The sequence below is a fragment of the Oryctolagus cuniculus genome, chromosome 12, assembly GCF_964237555.1.
Source record: "Oryctolagus cuniculus chromosome 12, mOryCun1.1, whole genome shotgun sequence".
NCBI classification, from domain to species: domain Eukaryota; kingdom Metazoa; phylum Chordata; class Mammalia; order Lagomorpha; family Leporidae; genus Oryctolagus; species Oryctolagus cuniculus.
Window position 1 is genome coordinate 48,514,130 of NC_091443.1, and position 25,011 is coordinate 48,539,140.

Genomic DNA, 25,011 nt, shown 5'->3' on the forward strand with positions numbered 1-25,011 from the left:
AATTTTAAATTTTATGTAACTTAAATTCTTGTTAAATATCCCACAGAGAGAGCTCCCTGGTGGCTCAGAGGCTAGGAGGTGGCCTGCTTAGGGATGCATGGGAGCAGAGGATTGTGGGGGAAGGGTGAAATGTGCTGAGTCCTGGAAGTGAGTTCATTCCGTGCTTGCCTGTTTCCTGTGGCCAGTTTGGCTCTTGGCCTGGGCCTCTGAGGGAGGTGGGCTTGCTGTCTTTTGGGACTCATGGGACCCTTGGGCCAAATGATGTTTGTAGCATGACTCCTTTCTATCTCTATGCTGTGTTTAAATAATGGGACTGGGTTGTGTTGCAAATAAATGATTTTTTTGTTGTTGTTAAAAAAAAGAAAAAAAAGAAATCATCCTCTACCATTTACACATTTACATAGAGTCACGATTTTTTCAGGTGTTCTGAGGATTAAAGTTTGGAAACAACCAAAATAGTTACTCTGATCTTTACACTGTGGCTCTCATGATGGGTATAAATAGCAGTGAAGCCTCTATAAGCAGCTTTGAAGAAAGCAGAAGCAAACAGGTGACAATTGAAGTAGAAGAAATGGAGAACAAGGAGGACACTCTTTAATGAATTCGCCTTGTATTGGTTTGATGCCCATGAGAGATTGCCTCTGAGGGAATCTCGGAAATAACTGGGAGACACTCAGAGGATGCTATCTGCAGGCAGTCAACCAAGAGGGATGCATTCCATTACACTTTGAGTCTAAAAAGAAAGTGTAGTCTTTCTTACAGTTGCAAGTATATTTGGATAATTTATATAGGATGATATATGCTTTTGACTTAGCTTATAGGATTCACAGAATGTTAGGCATAAACATAATTGGAGGGGCCAGCACTGTGGCACAGAGGGTTAACACCCTGGCCTGAAGTGCCAGCATCCCATATGGGCACCAGTTTGAGGCCCAGCTGCTCCACTTCTGATCCAGCTCTCTGTTATGGCTAGGAAAGCATTAGAAGATGGCCCAAGTCCTTAGGCCCCCACACCTGCGTGAGAGACCTGGAAGCTCTTGGCTCCTGGCTTCTGATCGGCACAGCTCCGGCCGTTGTGGCCAATTGGGGAGTGAACCATTGGATGGAAGATTCCACTCTCTCTCTCTCTCCCTCTCTGCCTCTCCTCTCTCTGTGTAACTCTGACTTTCAAATAAAATAAATAAATATTTTAAAAACATAATTGGAATAATTTAGAAGGTAGGGAAGACATTGTGGTCAAACTCTACAATATAGAACCATTTAAATTTGGGATTCTTTTATACAAAGGCAAGATTGATCATTAGCAAAATAGTGATCATGAATATTGCAACGTATTGTTCCTGAAATAAAATTAAGGAAAATAATCAAAAGACTACTTGAAGCCCATTAAAATAATTGGGGTTTTATTGTGTATTATAGATTTGTTCCTCATAAGGATAACGATTGCTTTCATAATATGTAAGAATTACATGGAACTACATCAAATAGCATTTATATTTTGAAATTTCATCATGTAAATATTGGAGGTGAAAATCAAAAATAATATACACATTCAAAAATATTGAAACCAGGTTTCTAGAGCAGCATTTATTGTTTGACTCTGTTTCTTCTCTCTTTCTAAATGTTTTCCTCAAAATGTCTTCTGTTTCTCCAGGAACTTTTCATGGTTATGCTGCTCCAGAATTAGCAGCAGGTGCATTCGATTTCTTTTAACATTATAGGAAGAAGTTTCAGCACACTAAAAAATAAATCAACATGGAAAGACTGAGACTCCAGGAGACAGATCTTCCATCTGGTAAGCACCAACAAAAACAGATTATTCTCTCTTTTCTTTATTACTATTATTAAATTACACCATCCCTCCAATACCGTCCATCATCCATGTTCATACTATTCACACCATCACAGGCACCCCCTCTGCCTCCACATTGTAGAGTGTCACAATGAGGTCACCCACGCAGGAACAAGCTGCGCAAATGCGCTGAAAGGGCACAAGAGGGCTATCTGCATCTCATAGGTCACTTCAGGATACTCTTCTGGAGAAGTGCCAGAAACTTTAAATGTCCCTTAGAGTGGCAACAAGTAGTTTCCAAGAGCTTGTACTTCCTGCCAGTGACTTGTGTCAAGCTTTGGCAACACCTTCCAAGGGCTTAGAAACCTCTAAGAAAAGACTCCCTGGCATTTACCAGCTTTGCTTACGGTGATCAACAAGCACCTGGGTGTCAATTCAGTATGTTGTGGAAGGATACTTGCACACACATTTTCTCCTTGGCTACTCATTAATTGTAGCTTCACTTTGGTTATACATTTATTGGCATTCCAGGACTATCTGTAAATGAATTATTGGCTTTTAAAAAAGTTTTATTTATTTATTTGAAAATCAGAATTCTCCAACCTTCTGATTCACTCCCCAGATGGCTACAGCATACAGGGCTGAGTGAGGCAGAAGCCAGGAGCCAAGAGCTTCATCTGGGTCTCCCTTGTGAGCTGCAGGGACCCAAACACTTGAGCCAACTTCCACTGCTTTTAGAAGCCATTATTAGCAGGGAGATGGACTGGAAGTGGAGCAGCTGGGACACAAACTGGGGATGCCGGCATCACAGGAGGCAGTTTCATTTTTATACTACAATGTAGGCCCCAAATATTGCCTTTATTTAGCCTATTATTTAAACAAATATTTATATCTGTACAACACTGATGTATTTTTAAGATCTAGGATAAAAATTAATTCCCATTGAAAATAAAAGCATGTAGCATATTATACTATCTTATGACAAACTGACATAGTGTAGGAAGAAAACTTGAGAATTGGTATAATTTATTTCACAGCTTTGCATTACATCTAATACTATTAAAAAGATATGACATGATTTCATTTTTTTCAAAAAATGTAAATTTCTCTGTCTTTTATTTTATTCTTTTTACTTTAGGAAAAATTAAATTTATAGACAGGTGTAAGAATTGCCGTGTATATTTCACCCAGATGCCCCATTCTGATTTCAACTGTCCCAATAATATCTTATGTAAAATTATTCAACACAGGATCACATATTGCACCTAATTATCATGTCTATTTAGTCACCATGCACATGGGAATGCTTGAGTGGATTGTTTCCATAACAAGCTTCTTTCTTCATGAGGGTTCCACCACTGTCACACCACTACCCTTCAAATACCTTCTTCTTGTGCATCAGAACGTCACACCAGGTCGACTTTCTTGTTCAAACCTTAACCTTATCTTTGGATACTTTCCTCATTCAGATCTGCCTCATAGGTTTGGGCAACATCATTTATATTATATTTTCTTCTTGTAGAGTGTGTTGTGTTCTGATCAACCTAGCAGTTATGCTACTGGTAGAACAACTTTGATCGTCAGTGTTTTGTTTTTTATATTTTATTAAAGATAATCTATTTCAACTTTGTCCTTAGTCCTAAGCTGCAGCTCTTACTTTGTTTTCTAACTATTATTTCTGAATATTATCTTTCAGGAATACAAGCCAAATGCTTGAAGTGTTCATTAAGGCTTCATTAATCTTGCTCATCCTGAAAACAAACATCTTTCACTATATAACCTATAGTACATCCCTTCAGTTATCAGCCTTGCAACAGGGGCTGTCTGCTAGACCTCATAGTCTGTCCTATGCAGGTGCAGCATGTATTCATCTGAGTATCATAGAGACCACCATGCACACTTCTGTGTCTAATGATTCCTCTATATACCTCCTTTTGTCCCAACAAATGTTGTGCACCTTTGCAGTCCCAACTCTGATATTTACTTGTTCAGTCCTGTGACACTATGGCTCTGTTTTGCTTCCGTGTCCCTGCTCTGTAATAGTGGCACTGTCCTAGGCAGAAAAATACTCCAAACTCAGGCTGCATCTTTCATGTTTCCTGTATTTCAAAGATATACACTGTTCAAAGGTCAATCCTACAAAGTAGATGCATTATATAATTTGTCTAGTTATGTATGTTTTCAAGGTGGAAGAGTAATTTTGCATCAATTACTATTGTCTTGACCAGAAATGTATTAACAAATGTATTTAAAGGTAAAATTAACATGGGAAAATACAGTCAGACACACTGAATATAAAAAAAGTATGAGTATAGAATTTTTAAAGGGATTTTAGAAATAAAATGGATGTGAAAATGCTTTTTAAAAAATTAACTGAATTTGAATGACTACAACAATATGTTCTTCACCATAGCTACATGGTTACAACTCTCCACGACACTCATGAGCCAGTATGGCAGAATATGCTCCTATGCAAATAAATGCTTGGCACTTTTACTGCACTTCCTCCATTTCTATGGGACTGTCTAATCTCTTTAATTTGTTGACTCCACAAAAATTCCTTTTAGTGCAATTACATCCTATTACCTGAAGACACTGTGGTTATTTTACAAAGTACAGCATGGGCCTCATTAAAACTCCAGCTTTGGTGCCGGTGCCATGGCACAATAAGTTAATCCTCCGCCTGCTGCAACAGCATCCCATATGGGCGCCAGTTCTAGTCCCGGCTGCTCTTCCAATCCAGCTCTCTGCTGTGGCCTGGGAAAGCAGTGGAGGATGGTCCAAGTGCTTAGGCCTCTGTACCCGCATGGGAGACCTGGAAGAAGCTCCAGGCTCCTGGCTTCTGATAGGCATAGCTCTAGCCCTTGTGCCAATTGGGGAGTAAACTAGCGGATAGAAGACCTCTCTCCTTCTCTCTACCTCTCCTTCTCTCTGTGTAACTGTGTAACTCTGACTTTCAAAAAGTAAATAACTCTTTAAAAAAATAAATAAAAATAAAAATCCAGCCTTTTTTTTGAGTCTAACAAGTGAGTTCTCAGATTGAGATGTCATATGACATTGCAAACAAAATCCTCCATCAAAACAATTTTAAAGAGTGAAAAAATATGATGTCACCAAACAGTAAAACCAAATTGTATATTGATTGATTGGCATAATGATATAAATGCAATTCAATAAGTTTAACCATGTTAGAACTGATTCATTTAGCATTGCCATTTCTAGAAATATGTTCTTAAATTAAGCCCAGTGCAACTAGATTATTAACATATAATCTACTCTGAAAAATATCATCTTTAAAGCCTATTAAATGTCTGAGTGTGCCAAACCAGAATTGTACAACTTATAGAGATTAGTCACAATATTTATATGCTTTATGTGTATGGAGGATTAGTTGTTTTGTTAAGATCAATTTTTATCATATGGCATGAGTAAAATCAATGCTCAAATTTTCTTTTGAGAAGTGAGAGCCAAGGTATGAAAGAGTGATGACTGGACAATTGCTGTATTTTATCCAGAGGTGAGATATATATGTCCTCTCACATGCATAGACCCCAAAATGTTCCATTATGCACAGGGAAGTCAACATCTACAGCTATGACTATCCCTTTACAACAGAGAACAGAAAGAATTATGGCAGGAAGCTCATTTGTTCCATGCAGTCACTTAAGATTCTCAGCTAGTTCCAAATTTTTCAGTAAGATCGAAGGGCTCCAAAGTATAATTTCTTCGAGAGATAGAGATAAAACTAAAGAGTCCTCACTGAAAATTAGTCTGGTATAGAAGTCTGTGTCATTCTGCAATGTAGGATGTAAAGAACATGCAACAGTCTCCTTAGAGACCATGGAAGACTTGTAGATTAGGATTTCTATTCAGCAATAATTAATGACAATCTTATTAAAGTGACTCAGAAAAATAAGAAATTATTTTCTCATATAATTGAGATACATAAAAAATAAATGCAAAGTTAATTCAACTGCACAAGAAAGTGTTTATTGTTCTGGGATCTTTTCTCAAGTTTTGACTAGCCCCCTTCCAAGGGCATTTTTGTCACTAGCAAGAAAATAGAATAATGGGGAAAAGACAAAATTCCAAAGAAGAAAACAGGACTGTTCTCTTTAAGAAGTTCCTCTTCCCATTCACAGTAACTTCTAAGTATATTTCAAGGACCAGAGTTGTATCATACCATCACTCAATAGATATAGAAAGGGAAGTTGAAAGGTTAAGCATTTAATTATACTGGGTTCTGTTATTAAACTTTAGAACAGTTATTAAATATGCAACTAAAAATGTATGCTTTGGTATATTTAGACAAGCTGGCATTTCATTGGTCATCTTATTTAATATTATCTCTGTAAGATCAATTAAAATCTTGGATTTTATTGATTCCCTATCTACTCCAATTTCAAAATGGATATTACTCTGCATCCTTATTTGGATATTAGAAAATAAAGATGAGTTGAAAGTTATACATCATACATATAAAATTTTGTTAATTAGAGATGGCAATCACAAATAATGGTAAAATAGAATAATACTAATTAATTATTTAATGATTGTTAAACTAATACCATAGGTTTTGAAAATGATAGATACTATAATTTATACATAAAACCATCTAAGCAAGACAAGCTTTTATACAGTGATTCAAAACTTAATATTTACCCATATTGAACAATATAAAATCTTAGGTATTTAAGCTGAAACAAAAGTGGACTATAAACTCAATGTAACTATCACAGGAATTAAAAATTCCAAGATAGAAAGCCAAGACACTCTGGGGAAAAAAAAAAAAACTAAATGAAAGATCTCCGCGAGTGAGATCCCAGTGGAAAAAACGGGTCATCAAAGAAGGAGGTACCTTTCTCTGAAGGGAGGAGAGAACTTCCACTTTGACCATGGCCTTGTCTAAATATGATCAGAGTCAGTGAACTCAGGTGGCTTCCATAGCCTTGGCAGCTCATGACAAGAGCCTAGGGTGATTACTGATGCCATAAACAAGAGTGTCAATTTGTTAAGTCAACAACAGGAGTCACTGTGCACTTACTCCTCATGTAGGATCTTTGTCCTTAGTGTGCTGTACATTGAGATTTAATGCTATAACTAGTACTCAAACAGTATTTTTCACTTTATGTTTCTGTGTGGGAGCAAACTGTTGAAATCTTTACTTAATGTATGCTAAACTGATCTTCTGTATATAAAGAGAAATGAAAATGAATCTTGATGTGAATGGAAGGGGAGAGGGAGTAGGAAAGGGGAGGGTTGCGGGTGGGAGGGACATTATGGGGGGGAAGCCATTGTAATCCATAAGCTGTACTTTGGAAATTTATATTCATTAAGTAAAAATTTTAAAAAAAATTCCAAGATATAAAAGGTTAAGGAGATGGTTCTGAGGAGAACCAAATGCCCAAGATCTTATGTAGACAAGAAGTAATCAACCTTAGAACCTGCTCTGTGCTGCAGTTAATTGGTTTTAGAAAGGATTACTACAGTTCACAGAGATGAAAAAATTCCAGTTTCTGAGGTCTCAGCTATCTGTAACTACCCATTCAAGTTGATCAATGGATGCAGGTCCTATACTACTTTTCATAGACACTACATTATTTGGTTGCTTCTTTCCCTTATTCCGCTGAATGAGTAATTGCTACATTTTTAAAGTATATTTCTGGTGAAAATTAGATATTCAGTAACCAAGCAACTAAAATTAGAAATAAATAACAATTTGACGTGATAGTACACGATGACAAAAGACTATTATTCTCGAGCAATATCATCCAGCACCACAAATACTTTTTATCTTAAGAGTTTGTTCAGAATGAGGATTGTTTGAGAATTCTTCAGAAAAAATTGAAAGGTAATATTGAAATTATCCTTCCCTTTTTTTTTTTAAGTATTAAATCTGGACAAATGGAACTTAGCTGTTTAAGTCCTAAAATGCATTCAATATAGATTGGAATGTGAATGTGTGGCTAATAAATAATAGTCTACGTTGTCTTGTTTTTAATTTAATTTCAAGAAAGTCTGTGATGAGAAGTAGAAAACCCTTGGTATATTAACCACATATTAAAAGCTATTTTATGATCATAAATGAAAACATCTGCAGGAGTTGATTCTCAGAGTAAAATCCCTATAAAGCCCAGTATTTCAAAGCATTAGGTATCGATGAACCAGACTGAAAGGTGGGCTGAATACAAGAACTTTCATGAGTCATTTGCTTCAGGGATTTGAAGTCAGAACCCCTCATCTCTGTGAAAATACTTCTCCCCCACCTCAGGAAAATCAGTCTCTTAGAGTTTGAAGACAAGAGATATGAATGGGCCTGACAACCTCAGGCAAAATTTCAAGCCAACATGTGGCATATTCCTAACAAGAGAATTCATAAAAATCCTCTAACCTGAACAAAGAGACTCTATCCTGGGGCCCCAGTCTACTGACAGCAACACAAGTTCCCAGGAAAATGAAAGCTTTGATGCTCAAAAAATAAAATAATCAGCTCAAAAGAAAAGACATAAAGATGTGAAATCTACCTGTCAACCAATCTCACTATGTCATACCTAACCACAGCCATGCCATGCACACAATTTCCAAGCAGTTTTTTTTTGTGCCTCATCCTTTTTTTTTCTTTTTTTTTTTTTTTTTGGACAGGCGGAGTTATACAGTGAGAGAGAGAGAGACAGAGAGAAAGGTCTTCCTTTCCGTTGGTTCACCCCCAAAATGGCTGCTCCTGCAGGCGCAGCCGGCACTTGGGCCATCCTCCACTGCCTTCCCAGGCCACAGCAGAGAGCTGGACTGGAAGAGGAGCTACCTGGACAGAATCCGGCCCCCAAATGGGACTAGAACCCAGGGTGCCTCCGCAGGTGGAGGATTAGCCAAGTGAGCCATGGCACCGGCCCATGCCTCACTCTTAAAAAGTGTCAGCTTAGGAACATTGGAAAATCAAGGAAAGCCACTACCATGAAAAACAGACCAAAACAAATAAAAGGCAAAGGAACTTTAAAGAAGGAAGCAAACTTCAGAAATACAAGCGGCATGGGCATTTGGCCTTGTGAATAAGATGCACACAACCCATATCGGTGTGTGGGGGTTACAGTCCCAGTTCTACTTCAGATTCCTATTATCGTGCACCCTGGGAGGCAGGAGGTGATGACCCCACTACTTGGGTACTTGCCACCCACATGGGAAATTTAGATGGAGTCCCTGACTCGGCTTTGTCCTGACCCAGTTTTCATTGCAGCCATTTAAGACTCTCTCTACCTATCTCTCTCTCTCCGCCTCTTCCTCTCTTTCTCCCCCTTCTCTGGTTTCTCAAATTAAAACTAACAATCAATTAATGATGTCAGAGAGGTCATAAAAATATTAAATCAACAGAATAATATCATGAGGATATAACAAAAGAAAATGTTGGAGATCAGCACACATAAAAAAGCAGCCTTTAGAAATTAACAGCATTACAGTAGAAATATTAAAAATTCAATTAAAAAGTTGAACAATAATGCTAGGCTAATCAGTAAAAATTGAACAAAAACACAAAGAAACGAAAAAAATGAGAGAAAAAAATTTAAATGGAAGAATAACTCCTGATAAAAATAAACTATTGCACTAAATTTCATGCCAACTCTACATAATCATTTATTTATTTATTTATTTGACAGGAAGAGTTACAGTAAGAGAGAGAGATAGAGAGAAAGGTCTTCCTTCTGTTGGTTCACCCCCCAAGTGGCTGCAACTGCCGGAGCTGTGCCAATCCGAAGCCAGGAGCCAGGTGCTTTCTACCAGTCTCCCATACAGGTGCAGGGGCCCAAGCACTTGGGCCATCTTCCAGTGCTTTCCCAGGCCACAGCAAAGAGCTGGATTGGAAGAGGAGCAGCTGGGAATAGAACCCGTGCCTATTTGGGATGCCGGCACTGCAGGCGGAGGATTAACCTAGTGCGCCATGGCACTGGCCCTCATAATCATGTTTTTAAAACAACTAAACACCTAAAAGTGAGTAATTTTTAGTAGTGTGATCATTTCTTCTAAAAGCAAATCTACATAAAATCCTTAGGAGAATACTCCCAGTATTGTAAAATATATTCCTCCCCAGGTTAATGGTCCCAATTGGAGTACATTGCATTTTTAATAGTTCTATTTTATAAGCAACACGTTCCAAGAGTGAATTGCCATATATAACTGCTAAGAATACTTAATTTCATATTAAGAAAATGAATAACCCTATTAAACACACTTCACCAAAGACAAGATACAGGTGATATGTGAGCATGTGAAAAATTGCTCAGTGCATCAATGGGGAATTACAAATGAAAACAAAGACACACCACCACACATCTATGAGAACTGACCACACCCGAACTCTAATAGCACCACATGCTCATGAGGCGATGAAGCAACAGGAACTCGCACTTATTGCTAGAAAGCATGCAGTAAATACAAACACTTTGGAAGATCGCCATCTCTCACAAAAGTAAACAGACTCTTATAACATGTTCTGGCAATGGAGCTCCTTGGAATTTACATACATAAGTTGAAAACTTATTTCCATATGAAAACATGCACATGAATGTTTCTAGCAGTTTTATTCATCATTGTCAAAGCTTAGAAGCAATCAAGATGTCCTTCTGTAGGTGGATGGATAAGTAACAGCAGCCCATCCAAACACTGGGTCATATCATTCAGCATGAAAAAGAAATGACATATCAAGCCATGAAAAGACCTGGAAGAACCTTAAAAACTTATTAGTATTTTAAATTTTAAAATTAGGCTGTGGGGCAGCACTGTGGCGTAGCAGGTAAAGCCTCTGCCTGCAGTGCCAGCATCCCAATTGGGCTCCGGTTCAAGTCCCAGCTGCTCCACTTCCCATCGAGCTCTCTGCTACGGCCTGGGAAAGCAGCAGATGATGGCCCAAGTTTGAACAAATGAATCCTTAAATGAATTTTGGAGACTATGGCTTTACTTGCATAAAGATAATTAATTTAATGTGTTCCTTGGATTACTTCAATTACAAAAAGTCCATAATGGTAATCCTGTGGAAATTTAACTTAGTGTATTGTGAACATCATTATTTGTTTAAATCAATTCTTAAAAAGCATAGATCTTAAAGTTAAGACAAACAGAGCACTTAAGATTTTTTTTTAATTAAATGCCCATAACTAGGATAATTGGAGAAATTTTGGCACATTCAATACAGAAAAAAATGTATATGATCAATATATTAACTGGGACATTCTTAATTTTAAATTACAGAATCCCAACTCAAACTAGCCTAGGGAAAATGAAAAGGGGATTTACAGTCTTTAGAAAGAACAGGGACAAAGCCAGAGACTAGGTAAAATCTCCATCTTCCTCCTCCCTGTGGGCCACACCCCTGCTGTCTTTCTTCCCCTCTGTGTCTTCCTTTTCTTGTTTTACTCTCCCATCTTTGCTCATCTGTGTGTCTTTCATTTCTTTTCTTCCTGTTGAGGATTTGGTATTTTAGAAGTAGTCAGAGAGAAGCACAGCCCAGGGTTGACCCAAGATTCACAAATCTGGAGTTAGATGTGCCAGCGGAAGGAGAGTGAATTTATTTCAGAGCCTTTCCATAAAATCCCACTGAAGTTCTCTAATAATCCAGCTCACATCATGGGCCCATCCCTAAGCCAGATCAGCTGGGGACCTATCATAGCCTCATTTAGCATAGAAAAGGAAATTCTTCCAAATGAGGAGAGCAGAAAAAAAAAAAAAAAAGAGGGCAGGAGAAAGGAAGGGAAATTGAGGAAACAGTTTAATTTATTTAATTTGTTAACTTTGAATAACATATTTAACAGAAAAACATTTTTAAAACAAAATAGTGTTTTTTTCAGGAAATTCAAAAAATTATTCAGATGGGTAATCTGGTATCTATCTAATAATGAAGAAGCTAGCTGATCAGGTAACATTTCAGGAAGCATTTTCTTGAAACTAAGCGTGAATGACATTTTCTTTTATTATAAGCTCTTCTCTTTCATCAAGACAAGACTCATTCTGTAGAAGCCTGATTATACACATTTTTTCACAATTATTTTTATTTTAAAGCTATTTCCATAGCAATTAAATATTTGTCATCCTTTTTCTAAAGGTTTATTTATTGACTTATTTATTTAAATATCAGAATGATGAGGGCAGGGGCTGGGGTGGAGACAGATATTACATCACTTGTTCATTTTCCAAATGCCCACAATAGCCAGATCAGGGCCAAGCTAAATCCAGGAGCCAGGAGCACCCTCTGAGTTGCCCACATTGGGGCAGGGGCACAAACACTTCTGTCATCATCTATAGACTCCCAAGCACATTAAGCAACTAGCTGGATAGGAAGCAGAGGTGGAACTTGATCCCAAGCACTCATATGTGGGATGTGGGTGTCCCAAGCAGCAGCTTAACCTGCTGTGCCATAATGCCTACCCCCTCATAAGTTATTATTCAAAAACTGAGGCTTTTAAGGGGTAGCAAGAAAATTTATTGTCAGGTTTTTCTCAAGTGTAGTAGAGGGCTCAATTAACTGATGCCAGTAGCTGAAGTATTTCTTTTAACTGGTATGGTTTTCTTTTAGATAATTTGCACCCTGTATTATACAGTCACTCAGCTTTATTCATTACATGTATTACTGTTTCTGGATGTTATTATATGAAATACCTGCTTCAGTGATTATTTAAAATTCAGTAGAATAATAATCAAAAAAATTCTTACTGTCATTTTAGCAGTTCACTGCACTGATAGGAATACACAGCAGTGCAACAAAAATGAGGATATCGTTTATACTTATGTTTAATCTTATATCTGAAATCTATTTTTATATCTTTAATCAGTTTCTTCTTATACTTTAAGCTATTTGAGTATGGCTTCTTTGTTAGGCAGGATTTTTTTTTTTTTTTGCAGGCTTCCTTTTTCAGTTGCTTTCCAAAGGTGCAAAAATAATCCTGTCACAACAGAGAAGAAGAGCTTATAAAGATGCTTTAAAAACCTTATCACCAGGAAACAGTGCACAGTGTATTGTATAATATAGTGTCTTAAAATACTTCTGCTTGCCTCCTCATTGATGCTGCTACAATATTTACATAACACTGCTAACTAATTCTTCATTATGTAGGTTATTTATCCTTTCTCTTGGAGTCTGTCTTCCAGCACATTTAATATTATCAAATGGAAGCACTGTTTTTATTTCTACCTACTGTTTAGCTGCAGTGACTCTCTTCTCACTTCAAAAGCTGCGTTGGTGGGTCAGGATTCGTGTTTACTGCTCCTTGGGGTAAGAAGTGAAAGAGTAGGAAGAGATTGGCTGTAGGACAGTCTTGGCTAGCCATCAAGGCAAGTTGTTTATGTCTTTGGGAGGGGTTATTTCAGAACCAGAAAAAAAATAAAAAGTGAAAAAAAAAAATAAGATAAAGGAGATTATTGGGGGGTTCAGAGGAATAGTTGTCCTGGGAGCAAAAAGTAAAAGTGGAAACTAATATTTTAAAAAATACTTCAGCAGAAAGACATTTTTAGTGTGAGTTATCTCAGAGGCTAGGGAAAATTATTTGAGGCATTAAACATTTTCAAGACTTTGTGTGCTGCATACATTTTTAAACCTTAGGCTAGATGTTTTTGTTAACATTTCATGTTGAAGGGTTGATTTAAATTAGAAAAACAAAATTCTGTGTGACTGAGGAGCACTCCAAGGCAAACAAGCATGAGACATGCATTACCCAGTTCCAACCTGAAGGTCAGTCTGGATGGACAGGGCCTTTGAGTTCCCTCTTTAACACTTCAACACTCTGTTAAACTGGGCTTCCCATTAATCTTCCTGCATGTGTCTACCATAGCACAGAGCCTCAGGCAGAGATCACCGGGCTTCCAACACAGTTGTCGGCCCCACTCCACAAATAAGTCAGCTCATCAAGCAGCAACCAACAATGTCTTGGCTCCTACCCACACCCTAATCTCCTAGAGCTTAAACACACTGCTTCTCAAATGCACTCCTCTTCTAGCAGCACAGAAAGCAAAACCTAGAGGCCACTTCCAAGCTAGATTATTCCATATGATTTCTGCCAGTTCCCCAAAGGAACTCTTAGGAAGATACTTACAGTTACAGGGTTGATGAACTACGTTAGAATTGCCAAAAAGAAAAAGAAAATCTGGTTTAATATTTTTTTTTCCTTTGCTGAAATGGAAAGCATCTAAAATTTTAGAGGTGCTGTATACCTGTAGATTTATCTTTATCTACTAAACTTGCCTGTGTATATATAAAGTAGCCATACATCTTTTTTTTCAACAAGTAAAACCATAAAACAAGGATCATGCTGTCAAATAATAAATTCAGTAAGCCTTCCAAAATTAAACTCATACTATCATTTACCAAGAAAATTAGGCTTCATGATTTATGTAGATACATAAATATTAAGGTTACATGATAATTAAAGTTTTGAATATTATTTACAAAAGTATAAAACCCTTGCCAATTTCTTATAAAAATAATAAATATTTATTGGCCAACTAGTAGGAAAAACATTAAACTATGGGCTTTTGCAAAGCTGTCTCTCAATGACATTATTAGTTGGAGTTAACCATGCCCTTATATAGAGGAGAAAAACATCCTCATGGAGAACAGGTGACTTCCCAAGGTCATTCAACCCATAAATGAGCTTGGATTCAGTTCTAACTCAAGTTCCTGTGTTATTTCCACTACTTGATGCTGCAACTCATCATTTGAAAATTTAATCATAAAGAATACCACATCATTAATCTACCAACATGTTTTCGTTCTACCCTGTAAAACTTGCTGAGTACAAAATGCTATCCTCTGTTAAATTGCATAACCTTGGGCAGGGCTAGGGTAAAGTTTGATCTATTGAAATGTATCTGATTAAAAACCTTAATCAAAATTTAGGACTAGGAATACAAAAAGCACAAATACGTTTTCAAGCTCATGGTGAGTTCTGTTTTCAGCAAGAATGATTTCAAATGATTGATAATCTGTATTTTAAAAATTACTTTTCATAATAAAAATATTTCATAGGGCTTAGTAACTGTACATAAGCATATTTTAAACCATATTGAGAGGATGAATGTGATTTAAAACTCTTTATACTAATTTCTGCCTGATGTAGAGGATTTATAACAGATGCTTTAAGGAGATTTAATGAACTTCACAAGGATAAAACTTAGAGCACTTTCTTTAATGCTGAATTTTAACTCCCATACAATAGTTTAAGAGTATATTAATGAGATTTTTAAAATTCTAAGTAGACTTAATGTGTTTGAAGGCTTTTTCTATAATTCAGACAAGTATGTATGAATGTTATCATATGAAATTCTGTTGAAGTATAGATAACAAGTTGCTTTTGTGGTTCTATAAATGCCAGTACATATCATACTGCATCTAGTATGTATTATTATTTCATTCCACAATTTACATGTATTACTGTAGTTTACCTTCTTTACTAAAGAATGGTATGCTATAAGTGTTATTTGACAATAGGATATAACAGAATGAATATTATTCTGTTAAAACCAAAATTAAGAGAGCTAATTCAGAGGTATAACCATTTTATATGGAGTGTATTCATCTCTGGAGCTTTATGTGTTTTGTGATTTAAATCATAATCTAAGTAAAATACTTCTCTCTGTTTCCCAGTGGGCATTTGTTGGTATTTCTCTTTATTGAGCAACTTACTATTATTTATAAATAAAATGAAGGTAAGATAACACAGAGTGAGAAAAGACAAAATACCTCTAATGTTTATAAAATGCAATCATTTTCTATATCTATCAATTGCTATAATTAGTAAATAGATATTTAATCATCTCCTCATTCTCATAAGTTTCTTCTTGGCTACCTGAGCTAATTCAAGTTTCAGTCCTTCTGAACACATTGGTTTCCCATTTATTTTTAGGTTGAAAATCCTCTTCAGCAGTTTTGTATGCTCACAACTTGGTGCAGATAAAGCTTATACTTCCTCCATAATCCAATAAAATTAGCTTATGTGTGTATAAACTGCTTTATATATTTTAATATTCTTACCAACACATGAGCTCATTTGATCTTCCAAGTCCAGAGAAATATTTGGAAAGTTTATATAACTTACAAAAGTGCCATTCATTTAGCAACAGTCCCGAACCTAGGAATTTATATTTTCCAGTGAAGAAAAAGAATCCTGGTAGGAAAAATATGTAGTGATAGCTAGAGAAAAATAAGTAAGTTGACTATATCACTAGTAATTGTGGGAAGACATAATGGAAGAAAATGTACAATGGTTTGGAATTAAAATCTGACTGTTTACCTTCAGGAATCAAATTCCTGCAGTAGCTTCAAAGTTAATCTACTCATATGGAAAAAAAAAATCAGTCTCCATATTATTGGACCTTGAAACCTTATATGTATAGTGGAAATAACAGTTAATATATTTATATCCTCTTTAGTGTGCCTCCATTTTTCTTAGTTTCTCTGTCACTATGGAGCAATACAGAATCTATGGAGTTTCTCAATTTCATTACTATCATATGAATGATGTCTCAGCAACATTTGGAACTTCGTTTTCCATTGCATTGGGTAATGAACCAAATCCAGTTGTGTTTTATAATTATAATCAAAATCTTCATTATTGAAAATTACATAAAATATGAAAACCACAAAAATGAGACACACATCTCAATAAGCAAACCATTGAATAGATCCTTGGATGATACCTTCATGATCAAGAAAAGGAAATCATTAACTTCTACTATAATTTCCCTTGGATGGTTGCACTAAAACTGTAGTCTGAATTAAAACCCTGGAAGAATTTTCAGTGGGAAAAGGTTCTGTCCTGGGTTCTGTCCTGGTCAAATACATAAGACTTTATGTATAAAGTCAAATATGCATGAGACTTTACCGACCATAGAACAACAAAGTGGTGACTAATGGTCATGAGAATGTTCCTTAAACACCAGATACAAGGAGTATAATTGACCAAGGGCACTAGCTGTTGCATTGAAATCCATTTGTGTATTTGTGCTGAGGTCACACCCCACGAGGGCTGCTGCTATTCAACCCTTGGACCTGGCACTAATGCTGAGAAGATGCGGGGCTCCTGTAGCTTAGGCTCCTCTAACTCTGGTGCAAAGATTCCCTGATGATATTGGTGAAACTTCCTTCCAATCTGGTTTAGGTAGAATTAGATCTCTAGTCACATCCGATTAAGATCTATTCACTTTGTTGGCACCTAAGACATACATACGTGTGGATGACTGGGTACCAGGTCTTCTTGACTGTGAAGCGAATCAGAGTTGAAGTTCCATATTTTGGATTTGAGAATTTGATGTAAGTACAAATCTACTCAGTGGGAAATGAAAATAATCACATAAATATAACTTCCTTGGAATTGAAGGGTATCAGTAGATTCAAATGAGATGGACAGAACTAAGGAAATGAGGAAGATTTCAACATGTTTGAAGCTACATTAATCTAAAAGTAGCTCATGTTTTTCTAAAGGATAGAAATTTGTTGGTAAATCAGAGCAAAGAAACAGAGAAAAAAATCTCTTGGAAAAAATAAAAAGCCAAAACACCATAGGCATAGCTACACACATACACAAGTAACTGAACTGAAGACACGAATATTCCATTCTTTGTGTAGGAGATGTCCTCAAGCTTTGCTTTCCTTCTTGCCCTGTTCTGGACTTAGTGAAGGATGGATTCTTCTATCACAGGTTGTCCTTCATGAAGTGTTTGACTACGGCTCACCACCTGGATTACAGAGGTATTTATCTTCCTATTTTTTAAATCAACGTGGTGGAGTTTGACTTTCCACTACCTGAATTTTCAAAAGACACTCTGCTTGTATTTTCTCATTCATAGTTACCCCTAGTGGACCTGACTTGCCATTCTCAGACTGGAAGCCAGAAAATGTGAAAGAGATACCCAAAGAAGAACTGCTCAGCTGGCATTTGAAGATGCTACGTTTGGACTCTGGTGAAACTATGTTTATGGATATAGATTTTAAAAATCTTCTTCAAAATTAATAACTGAGGCTTTAGCATATGTCAGTGAGGGAGGGGTTATAGTAAGAAGAACCACCACTGAATCTTAGAAAATGCTTGCATGGCCTGGGTTTGTGCATCTGTCTGGGTCTTTCTTTGTCCAGCTCAGCTCTCAGAACATTGTAAAATTCGCCATCAGCTGCCCATCATCTTCTCACTTGGCAGGCTCCCATGGACTCGATCTTCTTCACACGGTGGTTTCCAGCACTATTTCAGTTATTGCGATCCTGTTTTCCTTTCTCAGTTTTCTTGCTAGGCTCTTTATCTTTTCTCTGTTAGGCTCTTATTGATAGATACTCTGGTGAATCACAAACAGATACAGAAATACACACACCTGTCCTGATGCATTCAGATACTGGAGACACCAAAATGAAAACAAAGTTCTTAAAGTTAAATGCGGTTTTAAATTTTTTCATTCAGCAGATGGAGCAAATGGATGCCTGGTTACCTTCATTTAATGCAATACTTTCATTGTTCCTAGAGGTGAGAGCCCATGCCCTTTGCTTAGACCACCTCCATTTTCCTAACATTGCTTTGTGAGACATCGTTTCAGAGGTTTTCTATTAGCCAGTATAATACTTTTCAAAGTCTTTTGTCCATAATTCACAGTAACAAACATTTTATCTTATTACCCTGTAAACACAGAGCTCAAAGTGCATGTATAAATTTGAAATAATTCCTTTCCTTACCAAAGTAAATGATGCCATTGTCTATTCTACTTCACTTCTATGCTTCTTGTTTTGGTTACTAGAGTATATTGTATCTTATCAAGGGAAGAAACGAATGTCTCACAGCAATGGAAACTAGATAATCTAAGAACAAGGTGCCAACAGATTCTGTTTCTGGTGAAGACCTGTTTTCTGGTGCATAGATGGCGCTTTCTCATGGTGCCTCTGTATGGAAGAAGGAACAATGCAATTCTCTGGGGCCTTTTTTTTTTTTTTTTTTTTTTTTTTGACAGGCAGCGTGGACAGTGAGAGAGAAAGAGACAGAGAGAAAGGTCTTCCTTTGCCGTTGGTTCACACTCCAATGGCCGCCACGGCCAGCGTGCTGCGGCCGGCACACTGCGCTGATCCAATGGCAGGAGCCAGGTACTTCTCCTGGTCTCCCATGGGGTGCAGGGCCCAAGTACTTGGGCCATCCTCCACTGCACTCCCAGGCCATAGCAGAGAGCTGGCCTAGAAGAGGGGCAACCGGGACTAGAACCCAGGGTGCCGGCGCCGCTAGGTGGAGGATTAGCCTATTGAGCAGCGGCGCCTGCCCAGGGGGCCTCTTTTTTAAGGACAATAATCCCATCCATGAGGACTCTGGCCTTATGTCCAATTTCCTCCCCAAAGTACCATCAGTTTATAGTACCACATCTGTGATTGAGTTTCAACATAACAAAAGTTGGCGGTTTACAAGCATTCAAACCATTTCATCTGGAATCCAAGCCTCTGCAATGCATATTTCTTATTCTTCTTCAATGGATGTTTTTCCTTAGCAGTTATTACTATCTAATTCTATATATTGGAGATACCTAATTATATCCATCTATCCACTGAAATAAGCTGTAGAAATATTGGTGTGGAGCCGGTGCTGTGGTTTTAGTAGGCTAAGCCACCACCTATGATGCCAGCATCCCATATGGGAGCCAGTTCCTGGATGCTCCTCTTCCAATCCAGCTCTTCTACTTATGGCCTGGGAAAGCAATGGTGGACGGGCCCAAGTGCTTGGGCCACTGCACCCACTTGGGAGACCCAGAGCAGGCTCCTGGCTCCTGTTTTTAGATTGGCCCAGCTCCTGCACTCACATGGGAGACCTGGAAGAAGCTCCTGTCTCTTGGCTTCAGATCTGCGCAGCTCTGGCCGTTGCGTCCATCTGGGGAGTGAACCAGTGAATGGACAGCCTTTCTGTCTGTCTCTCCCTCTCTCTATAACTCTGCCTCTCAAATAAATAAATAAAATCTTTTTTAAAAAAGAAAAGAAATATAGGTGCAAAGAAGAAAAATGTTTTTTGGAAAAAATTTAATCAGAGACTGGCATTGTGGCATAGCAGGTAAAGCTGCCACCTGGGACACCAGCATCCTGTGTGGGTGCTGGTTTGCGTCCTAGCTCTTTCTCCTCCCACCTAGCTCCCTACTATTGGCCTGCGGGAAACCATGGGAGATAGCCCAAGTGTTTGTGCCTCTGCCACCGATACGGAAGATCCAGATGAAGCTCTTGACTCCTGGCTTTACCCTGGAAAGGCACAGGCCTTTGTGGCATCTGGGGAGTGAACTAGCAGATGGAAGATATCTCTCTCTCTCTCTCCCTCTCTTTCTGTAACTCTGACTACTCTGACTTCCAAGATAAATAAATAAGTCTTTAAAAAACATCTTTTAAGTAGGGGGATAACAAACAACATTTTCCTAAAACGTTTACTATCCAGGCGTAAGTGTGGCCAGGTCAGTTTTGGCTACATGGTCTATAGCAAGCACGCAGCAGAGAGTGCTTCTATCTGCTTACTGGTTAAACCCTGTAGGCACAAGGAGAGAAAACAACTTCATATATAACAAGGAAGGCTTCTGGTCAACAATGTAGACTGTTAGCTTTCTCTTAAAGCCTGTGAGGAGTGCTTGAAGATACCAAGGGGAAAGACATGATCAGAATAGGCTTTTACAATACATACTTTATTATAGTGTGAAGAAGTGGATAGACTAGCTAATATTAGCAGTTCCTCTTGTCACTCTCTCTACTTTCTGAGAAATTGGCTAAGGCCCTCACTAGGTTAAGGAATGTGACTGGTCAAGACCTCAATAAATCTTTCGTAGTTCAGGGAGACACTTGACTTCATTAGCTGTAAAGAATATGTGCTTGAGCATTGCCCCATACAGTCATTATGTGCAAGGCAGAGAGAGAGGAATGACAATATGATTTTTTTCTACTTTGTTCTAGTTTTTAGAATTATGGTAGACAAATAAGGAAAAGTTTCCTTTACCTAGCAACCCTAGAGAGCCTAATCAAAAAGGCTTGTTAGTAGGCATAATTTTTTTTTCTGAAAATATGATTACAGTTTACAATGAATCTAAAATACTAAAACATAGTGAGACCTTTTCCTATTATATATAAATTAGGAATTTTATTAAAACATTAAATTTCTTGAATGTTTTTTCTAGATCAACACTATTTAACAGACTCTAAGACACAAATATATTTGAAATGTGTAATTTTCTTATAGGACATTGAGAGAAATTAAAAGAATCAGATAATTAATTTTAATATATTTAGGTACCCTAAAATATAATCATTCTCAATAATTATTTTTTCATTCTTTTATAATAACTTTTCACAATCCAAAGTATATTCAACTCAGAATATCCACAATTCAGTTTTTTATTGGTTACCGTATTGAACAGCACATTCACTTTTTTTTTTTTTTTAAGATTTATTTACTTATTTGAAAGGCAGAAAGGGGAGGGGGAAAGAAAGAGAGAGAGACATCTTTCATCTACATGTTCATTCCCTAAATGTCTGCAAAACTCAGCCAGGGCTGAGCCAGGGCTGAGCCAGGCTGAAGCCAGGAAGCAGAAACTCTATCAGGTCTCCCTCCTATTGGCAGGAAGATAGACTGGAAACACAGAGTAGCCAGGACTTGAACTGTTTCTCCCATATACAATGCAATCATCCCTAGTGATGGCTTACCCCACTGTACCGTAACACCCACCCCAAGACTGTTGTTGAGGAAAAAGCAGAAAAGGAATGCTTACTATCTATTTCCTGCCAGACCGAACTAAAAATTTTACAATGATTTAAAATTTGATCTTCAGAAAAGCATGAAGTAGCTCCGAAAGTCATACTGCAACAACAACAACAAAAATGCAACTCAGAGTTTTAAGAAATTTGATCTGGGCCGGTGCCGTGGCTCTGTAGGCTAATCCTCCACTTGCGGCGCCGGCACCCTGGGTTCTAGTCCTGGTCGGGGCGCCAGATTCTGTCCTGGTTGCCCATCTTCCAGGCCAGCTCTCTGCTGTGGCCCGGGAGTGCAGTGGAGGATGGCCCAGGTGCTTGGGCCCTGCACCCCATGGGAGACCAGGAGAAGTACCTGGCTCCTGGCTTCGGATCAGCGCAATGCGCCGGCCACGGCGACCATTGGAGGGTGGTGAACCAACGGCAAAAAGGAAGACCTTTCTCTCTGTCTCTCTCTCTCTCTCTCTCTTACTGTCCAATCTGCCTGTCAAAAATAAAAAAATAAAATAAAATAAAATAAAAAGAAATTTGATCTGTCCCCAAGGTATCCTTTATCATAATAATAAATGTTTACACCATAATAAATATCACTAGTTGTCTGAATTATTAACTATTAAAGTAGAGAAAGAGGTAAATATGCTCATTTTCTTTGTTATTTTGAAGTAAATGCACATACTACTATTATGTCACTAAAATTATTATTTGGACCCATTGCTTTATAAATTTAAAGACATTTTTACATAGATTCTAAATTTGAAATCTCTAAATTGAAATTTGGGGGCCAGTGCTGTGGTACAGTTGGTTAACCTGCGACCTGAGCCAGAGCCAGCTTCCCATATGAGTGTCAGTTTGAGTTCCTGCTGCTCCATTTCCAATTCCGCTCATTGCTAATGTGTCTGGGAAAGCAGCAGAAGATGGACCAAGTTCTTGGGCCACTGCCATCCATGTGGGAGACCTATATGGAGTTCCAGACTCCTGACTTTGTCATTACCTAACCCAAGCTGTTGCAGCCATTTGGGGTGTGAACCAGTGGATGGGAGATCTCTGTCATATGCTCCCCCACCCTGTAACCTACCTTTCCCCATAACTTGGCCTTTCAAATAAATAAGTAAAGCTTTAAAATGAACTCTGAAGCAGGTGATTGTCAGTTTCTGTCACTTATCAAATCAGTCTTTTTACAGCTGAATTTCTTGGTTTCAATTGTGAAGGGCATGTGAATAAGACAGCTTCAGTGTTGGACAAGACTAAGAAAATAGGCTTGTTCTGATTTGCTGGACCTGAAAATGTTAATCACACAACATCTAGACCTATATTTACAAGTCATTAAAGTTCTGCAGTTTTTGGTCACAGCTAATTCTGACATAGTCAATAGTAAGATTGGCCATGCAATATTAAGAAGATAAAAAAAAAAAGAAATGATTGGGGGCCAGTGCTGTGGCATAGTGGGAAAAGTCACTGCCTACAGTGCCAGCATATGCACATATGGGCACCAGTTAGAGTCCTGGCTACCCTACTTCCAATCCAGCTCTCTGCTATGGTCTGGGAAAGCAGTAGAAGATGGCCCAAGTCCTTACGTCCCAGTACCCACATGAGAGACCCAGAAGCAGCTCCTAGTTCCTGGCTTCAGATTGGCACAGCTCCAACTTTGCAGCCTCCTGGGGAGTAAACCAGCACAGGGAAGACCCCCCTCCCACACACGTCTCTCTCTCTGTCTCTGCCTCTCTGTAAATCTGCCTTTCAAATAAATAAATAAATAAATCTTTTTAAAAAAAAAAAAAAAGGAAAGAAAAAAGAAATGATTGCACTCATTTTGTGCTTTGAAGTAGATATATGACTAACTATAGAACTGTCTTATTTTGACAACCTGCTACTGAGAAAAAACAATTTTAATTTTGTAAGATGTTTTTGCTCTTTGTAATTGAAAGACAAGAAAATAAGTTCTTCCAAAAATAGGAACAAGTTTAAAATGTAAGATATTATTGTGAAATAATATATTCTAGCAAAAGCTATTTTTGAAGTAGAGATTAATTTGATCTTACAGTAAAATAATGACACGTGTGCCATCACACCAGGGATGATAATTTCAAGAAAATTATCAAATAAGCAAAGTGTTTAGGAGTTGTACATATCTATAATTCTAGGAAAATAGAAATATAATATATCAAATTATACAGGAAATTAAAATAAAATCAAAAAGATAAAACTATATATTAGATAACTTAATAAATCACTAGCTAATGAAAAAATTCATATATTCTTACTCATATACTGGAGGTTCACTTTTTCTTGAAAAAATTACTGATTTTCTTTACTTTGATTTATTAATTTTAAAACTATAATTATTTAAATATTTTTAAAGTATTAAGACAAAGGTATCCATAAAAAGCATACTTTGTTGATCAGAGTCCAGGAATTAAGACTTAGACTTGTGATGAATTTTGGTTGTGTGCTAAGTTTTTCATGAAAATAAGAAAACGCAAAATTTGATAAGTTAAATGTTTGTTTAAATTCATGATTTTTCAAATCAAGTCTTAAACTGAATTCTAGGAGGAAATGAAAATGTTAACTTTAGTATAACCATATATCATGTGTACATTTAAACTATTTGATAGAAAGTAATTAAATGAGAACAGTGATAGCATTCTATAAATTTTTAAAATTACAATTATGAGCCGGCGCTGTGGCTCACTAGGCTAATCCTCCGCCTTGCGGCGCTGGTACACCAGATTCTAGTCCTGGTCAGGGCGCCAGATTCTGTCCCAGTTGCCCATCTTCCAGGCCAGCTCTCTGCTGTGGCCAGGGAGTGTAGTGGAGGATGGCCCAAGTACTTGGGCCCTGCACCCCATGGGAGACCAGGAGAAGTACCTGGCTCCTGCCATTGGATCAGTGCAGTGTGCCGGCCGCAGCGCGCTGGCGGCCATTGGAGGGTGAACCAATGGCAAAAGAAAGACCTTTCTCTCTGTCTCTCTCTCTCTCTCACTGTCCACTCTGCCTGTCAAAAAAAAAAAAAAATTACCATTATGAATGAGTCATAGTAGCTTAAGCCTCACTACTCTACAATTTGTATACTTTACTTTGGTTGATACTTACAGGAAAATGCAAAATCACAAAAAAATCTAATTGTTCTGATTGGCATGCCTAGCAATCTTATGACATACTTTAGGATTCACAACAAAACATTATTTCAAAATTGAATTCTTACAAGTTATAACATAATGGTGGATATGAGCATAAGATTTGAAGTCTGCAAGACTTGTAACTACAGTTCTGCCTCCCTCATTTAATTACTACTTGACCTTGACCTCTTCAAACTTTTCTCTGGAAATATAAATTAGAAATATGAATCTGGTCTGCCTCTTAACTTAAGTGAGACAATATTTGCAAATAGATTGGCTTAAACTATGGCATGTAATTACAGCTGTATTTGTTTTGAAATAGCATAACTAAATGGGCCCTTAAATTTAAAATCTTCATAATGAAATTGTCATTTGCAATATATTGTAAAATT